General features: G+C 31.9%; 1 protein-coding gene across 2 annotated transcripts in view; it reads right to left on the minus strand.

Annotated features, from left to right (window-relative positions):
• Positions 1-7,747, minus strand: part of OTUD7A (OTU deubiquitinase 7A) — a 393,053-nt gene that overhangs the window by 263,508 nt on the left and 121,798 nt on the right. The gene's annotated exons all lie outside the window — the stretch shown is intronic.

The following is a 7,747-nucleotide window of genomic DNA, read 5'->3' on the forward strand; positions in this document are numbered from 1 at the left end:
GCAAGATTCAACTATATGCTGTTTATAGAAGACATCTAAAGCATACACAGAAAGGACAAAATTAAAAGGATGGGTAAGAAATACATCATGTGAATTGTAACCAACAGAAAACTGGTGTAGCGACATTAATAACAGACAGAATAGACTTTTAGGTAAAAAGCATTTGCTAGTGATAAAAAGAATTACTTCAGAATGACAAAAGTAGGACACAGATGTGAATGTACTATTGACAAACTTTACTTAAGGGTCATATAGAATTATACTCTCAAGAGCTGCAGAATACAAAATGCTCTTAGTACAAATGAAACATTTACAAAATATTTATCATACTCTGAGCCATAAAATGCATCATAAAAAATTTAAAAAGAAGAGATCATACAGACCAAGTTTTCTGACCATACTACAATCAACTTAAAAAGATAACTAGCAAATCCCCATATGGTTTAGGAGATTTAACACATACTTCCAAATAACCCATAGGATTTGCTTCAAAATAATATAGGAGGTTGTGGTGGGAACAAGGATATAGAAAAAGTAAGATTGGCCACAACTTCATAATTTTTTTAAAAAAATTTTTATTATACTTTAAGTTCTAGCATACATGTGCACAATGTGCAGGTTTGATACATAGGCATACATGTGCCATGTTGGTTTGCTGCACCCCAGAACTTCATAATTATAAAAGTTGGGTGATGAATACATGGATATTCACTTTATTGTTCCATATACACATAGGTATTTAATATTTTCAAGAGTTAAATGTTAGAAACGTAAGTAAAATGAATACAATCTGCATGAAAAATTATAAAAATAAAATAACCCAACAATGAAAGAAGAATCACAACTGAAATAATAAAATATTTTGAACTAAATCATAAAATATTTCACAAAAATGTAGTAAGAGACAATAAAAGCCATAGACAGAGAAAGTTTTATTGCTTTAGATGCATATACAAGAAAATAAAAAATACCAAAAATTTAGGAGCCAAATGTCCATTTCAATAAGATAGGAAAAATAGCAAAATAAACACAAAAAAAATTAGAAGAAAGACAATGATGAAGATCAGAAATTTTTTAAAAACCCCAGAAAACAAATATATGGTAGACAGGACCAAGAAAATCAACCATTAGGCTTATGAAAAGAATAATAATATTGAGAACCTCTAAAAATAATTCTATGCAAATAAATTGGCAAATATTAACATAACGGATACAGTCCTAGAAAAATAAAACTTACCAAAGCTGATTAAAATAACAGAAAACTTGGATAGCCCTATAACCATTAAACAAGTTAAATCAACAGATACATACTTTTGTTTTTCTATAAAGGATCTCTAGGTGCAGATGGTTTTCTCAACAAATAAAGAAATAATTCAGTCTTACAATCTAATCCACAATAAAGAACAAGAGGGTACAATCCTAAACTCAGGTTATGAGACTAGCACATAATCTTGGAATGGAAATGTGACAAGAAGTAGTAAGAAAAAAGAAAAAAAATAACAGGGCAATCTCATCCACAACGATTGGTTATATACATTTATTACAATCACGGCAAACTTCTGTTTATTACAGGAATGCAAGGATGGTTTAACACTACAATATTTGCCACATCAACAGATTAAGGGAAAAAAAATTGTGTTTCAACACATGCATGTAGATAAGGCTTTTTAAAAACTGAACCACTGAGATTTTATAAATCTAAGCTAGAAATGGAAGGAAATTTCTTCTATCTGATATACGGCTCCTTAGAAAAAATCTGGCACAACATTGTTCATATTTGTAACATGTCAAAAGCTTTTCCTACCACAGAAAAATAGAACTAAACCTAAACATATACATAATTGAATTAAATGCTAATGGACAAACTGCAGAATATTATTTCCAAGTTGCATACAGAGCATTTATTTTAATTAAGTCAGAGATAGAAAAGCAAAACCCGAATAGACTTTATTTACAGATACTCACTTTAAATATAAAGACATAGGTAGCGCGAATGAAAAGGGGTTAAAAATATATATGACATGCAAACTGTGAGCATAAGAAAGTTGGAATGGATGTATTAAAATCAAACAAAAGAGACTTCAAGAAAAAAGTATTACCAGAGATAAACACCTCACTATAATGAAAATATTAATTCACCAGGAAGACAATAAATACATATAAATACACGACTTCAAAATATATAAAGCAAAATATGACAAGACTAAAAGGAAATATAGACAAATCCATAACCATAGTGGATGATTTTGATGTTTATTTCTAAAGGAACTGCTAGAACAACTAGACAGAAAAGGCAGGGATATAGAAGACCAGAACATCATCAACAAATATAACCTAATTGTCATTTACAGAATACTCTAATTCAAAACTGTAAAATATAATTTTTTTCAAGTGCAAAAAGAGCCTTCATATCTTGGTGAAAAAGCCATATGCTGATCCACCAAACATGTCTCAATAAAATTCAAAATGCTGAGATAACACAGAATATGTCCTATGACAAAAAAGGAATTAATCTGGCAATCATGAAAAATGAGATATGTAAAAAAGTCCCAAATATTTGGATATTAAATAACATGCATGTAAATAACTCATGAGAGAAAGGAAAAACACAAGGGAGGTTAGAAAATAATTTTAAACTTGAAGATAATAAAAACATATAATTTTGGTAATGCAGCTAAACTGTGCTTCCAGTGAAAGTTATAGTATTAAACACATAAATGAGGAATGGCTTAAAATTAGTGATCTAAGTTTTCACCTTAAGTATATATGAAAGATAAGCAAATCAAGACCAAAGTAAGTAGAAAGAAGGAAAAAAGAAAGGTGAAAACAGTGAAATAGAAAATAAATAAAATCAACAGCTGGGGATGGTAGCTCATGCCTGTAATCCCAGCACTTTGGGAGGCCAAGGCAGGCACATCACTTGAGGCCAGGAGTTTGAGACCAGCCTGGCCAACATGTTGAAACCCCATCTCAAAAAAAAAAAAGAAAAGAAGAGAAAATTAAACAATCTAAAATTTGATTCATTGAAAGATTCATAAGACTGGTAAACAAACACCTAGCAAGACTGATGAAAGAGAGAAATGAGGAGGTGAGGGAGGGAAAGAGGGAAAGCAGGAGCTCGCTTATATCATCAGCATCACAGATGAAGGAGGGAACAGAACCTCAGATTCTACACACATAAAAAGAATAAGAAAATACTGTGAAGAAATATGTTCATAAATTAGACATTTAGATTAATTAGACAAATTTCTTTTAAAACACAACTTACTAAATGTGACATAAAAGGAAACAGAAAATCTGAACTGCATATTTTATTCTGAATCTGTATCTGCTAAGAAAATCGTATTTATTATGAAAATTCTTCCCTTAAAAAAGACATAGATGACTTCACTGGTGAATTCTATCAAATATTTAAGGAAGAAATAATAGTAATTTTATACAACTTTAAGAAGATAAGAGAAAGAAAAACTCATTTCCCAAGTTTGGCATGAGGCTAGCATACCTCTGACACTAAAAGAAGAACGTGAAAAGAAAAGAACAGATCAACAACCAACATGAACATTGCCATAATCACTCATACTGTATTAGTTGAGTCCTGTAATACATGAAAAATAATCAAGACCAAGTAGAGTGTATCCCAAGAACATAAGATAGGGCAAACATTCAAAAACCAATAAAAATTATTTACTATATTAACTAAAAAAGAGTAAAACATTTGCTAAATTTAATACCTATTCATTTAAAAAAAATCCTGCAACCTTGAAATAAGAAAGAATTCCTCCTGCAATACAGGGCATTTTTAAAAATTCTATCCTTGAATCTTACTTTATGATGAAACGTTGAATTATTTTCCCTTATGATTAAAAACAAGTTAGGCATATTTAGTCTTAATACTTGTACAAAAGATTGTAGCCAGTGCAATAAAGTAGAAAAGAGGGATAAAGGTTAAAAAGGAAAAATGAAAAGTTTTGCTATTTGTAGATGATATGAATGTCAGTGTAGCAAATTCTAAAAGCTCTATAATTAATAAATGCATTTAGTAAGGCTGCAAGTTACAAGGTCAATATGCCAAAAACATCAATTATATTTTTATATACTAGTAGCAAAAAGTTGGAAAATGATTATACACTAGTAGCAAAAAGTTGGAAAATGAAATTAAAAGAAATCAATTTATAATGGCTTTGAAAAAACATAAAATAATCCAGAATAAATTTAGCAAAAGGTGCCATGGCTTTCTACACTAAAACAAAAACCTCTGTTGAGAGACATTAAAGAAGACCTTACAAAATAGAAAAATATATTACATTCATAGATTCAAAACATCAATATTAGGGTCAGTTCTCCCAAAATTAATCTACAGATTCAAGACAATTCTATTTCTAAAAATCCCAGTAGGCCTTTTTGTAGAAACTGACAAAATTATTCAAAATTTTAAATAAAAATACAATTGATCTAGAATAGCCAAAATTATCTAGAAAAATATAAAGCTGGAAGTCTTATAGAACTTAAAGAGTTACTATAAATCTACAGTAATCAAGACAATATGATATGGGCATGAAGGCAAATATATAAATCAATGGGACAAAGATGAAGATATAGCTCAATAGTACAAAATACAGGAGAGCTAGAAAGAAACCCACAACCATGACAAGGTAATTCAGAGGTAGAAGGCTTCAGCAGAGGTTGCTGGGAATAGCTGCATTTTCATGTGGGAAAATAATGTACTTCAATTCCTACCTAATGCCACAAACAAAGATTAATTCAAGATGGGTCACAAAACTAAACATTAAACCTACAACTATAACCTTTTTCAGAAGTAAACACAGTCTTCTATCTTCACAATTGGGGGTAGCTACAGATTTCTCAGAACACAGAAAGCAGTGATCATAAAAGAAAAAAATGAACATGTTAGACTTTATCAAAACATAAAAACTTCAACTCACTGAAAAGCATCATTTAGAAAATAGACAAATCCCCAAATGAGAAAAAAATATTCACAAGACATAGACTTGACAAATGATTTAATTCTAACCTCTATGATAAAAGTCCTATGGCAACAATGAAAAGGCAGATTATCCAATTTTTTTTAAAAAATTGCCAAAAATTTGGAAGAGGAACTTAAAAGGAAGATATAGAAATGGTCAACAGTAGATGAAAAAGTGCTCAACATCATTAGTTATCAGGAAAATGAAAATTTAGACCTCAAACAGATACCACTTGATACCCACTAGAATGGCTAAAATTAACATCTTACAACATCAAGTGTTGACAAGGATGGGGAGCATCTGGAACTTGCTTACATTACTGGAGGGAACATAGAAATGATGCCACTCATTTGGAAAAAGATATGATAGCTTTCTATAAAACTAAGCAAACATCAACCCTATTATCCTGGAGTTTCCCCACTAGGTATTTATGCAAGAGAAATGAAAACATGTGTCTACACACACAAAGACTTGTACAAGAATGATTAAAACAGCTTTATTAATAGTGACACAACACTGAAAACAACCCAAATGTCCATCAAGAAGAGAATGGGTAATGACTGTGGTGTGTATTTATATACATACACACACCACATACACACACATATGTATACATATGTTCTTTACAATAGAATACTTACTATTCAATGATAAAAAAAGAACGACATATGGATATACTCGGCCATATGGGTAAATCTCATAGAAGCTGGAAACAAGGTAAATCAAACTCCATAGCAGTTTTTACATATATATATATATTTTTTTTTTGAGACAGAGTTTCACTCTCATCCAGGCTGGAGTGTGATCTCGGCTCCCTGCAACCACCACCTCCCAGGTTCAAGTGATTCTCCTGCCTCAGCCTCCTGAGTAGCCGGGATTACAAGCATGCGCCACCACACCAGGCTAATTTTGTATTTTTAGTAGAGACAGGGTTTCTCCATGTTAGTCAGGCTTGTCTCGAACTCCTGACCTCAGGTGATTCACCTGCCTCTGCCTCCCAAAGTGCTGGGATTACAGGCATGAGCCACCAGGCCCGGCCTACCTGAAGTTTTAAAATTGGCAAAACAAATATAGTCTAAATAATTTTTAGAAAACTTGTTGCTTTTGGAGGATATTAACTGGAACAGGGCACAGTGAAACTTTCTGGGGTGAGAGAAAATTTCTGTATCTTGGTAGGGGTGTCATTTATATTGGTAGATGCGTTTGTCAGAATCTGTTCAATTGCACACTTAAAATGTGCTTTTTACTGATGTAAATTATACCTAAAAATACTACCACACAAATGTTGAACTATACTTGGTTGATTTTTTTTCTTTAGTATTTGATGGCAATTCTGATACCACTTTCTGTGTATTCTAGATTTGAACAAATGAGTAAATATATTAAGATTATTGAAAGCAAAGTGTCTTACTACTGGTAAAAGGAGTTACCAAGATGGGAAGGGTTGTGCAGATCGGGGCTGAAAGTATCAATATAAGTTCTCATTTTTGATACATACCTACATTTCTTAATTATGACAAGGCCTAGAAGCAATGAGCACATCCAGCACCCAAATTTTTATTTCTAAATAACATTCCCTAAATAAAAGAAAGCAGAACTTCCTAGGAAAAGGCTGATTTCAGTGCTGGAGCAAAGACTGTAAAAGGAAATCCTAGACAACCTCCTTGCACCAGAAAGGAAGGAGGTGTTGAGAGAACAGTGGACACAAATCCAAAGGACAGAGAGCTAGTTTGAAGGGATTCCCCACCCACCAAATCTGGGGCAACCTGAGCATCACAATAAATAATGGTAGTAACAGAATATAATCTACTGGGTAAAATAAGATCCATAAGTCCATATAAATAGATGATTAAGTAAATGGAGAAGAAAAACCTCTTACATACAGAAGAATGCCAGTGTAGGAGGAATAATAGTTAGAAATTCATCAATGAGTGCTAAAGCTAGTAGATAACTACTAGATAAAAGTTTAATGAGCAAAATCCTATTAATTACAAAGGGAAATAATTTTACAGGGGAGAAACTTCCACTACCTTAACCAAGTGACCAAAATTAACATAACCAGTAATGGGACAAATCAACACCATACGCCTTTTTGATGCAATGCACTGAGGGACATAACATCACTTCCGTGGCATTGCTGGCAAAAATCCATAACAGGACTTTAAGAAACCTCAGAAAAATCAAATTGGCAGACATCCTACAAATTAACTTGTCCATGCTCTTGGAAAACACCAAATCAAGAAAGAGAAAGGCTTAGGATCTGTTCCAGATTAAAAGAGACTAAGAAGACATGACAATTAAGTGCAACCTAAGATCCTGGATTGAACCCTGGACCAGGAAAATAATGGCTATAAAATACATTATTGAGAGAATTGATAAAATTGAATATGGAGTGTAGATTAGATACTAGAATTGTATGTGTTAAATTTTCTGATTTTAATAATTGCACTATAGTTATGAAAGAGAGTGTCCTTTTTATAAAAGAAAATATGCACTGAAATTTTCTGTGGTAAAGGGGCATGATGTCTCTACCAGTCTCAAATGGTTCAGAAAAAAAACCCCACGATGATATACACACACACACATATAAATATATATTCATAAATATGCACATGTGCCTATATATACACACACATAACTATTATATATATTTTATATATATGACACACCATATATATAAAATATGACATACCATATATATAAAATATATATAGATAGAGCAAATGAGTTAAAAGGTATACAGTTGCAATTGGTTGATTTGA

This window comes from Pan troglodytes, chromosome 16 (genome assembly GCF_028858775.2).
Source record: "Pan troglodytes isolate AG18354 chromosome 16, NHGRI_mPanTro3-v2.0_pri, whole genome shotgun sequence".
NCBI lineage: Eukaryota > Metazoa > Chordata > Mammalia > Primates > Hominidae > Pan > Pan troglodytes.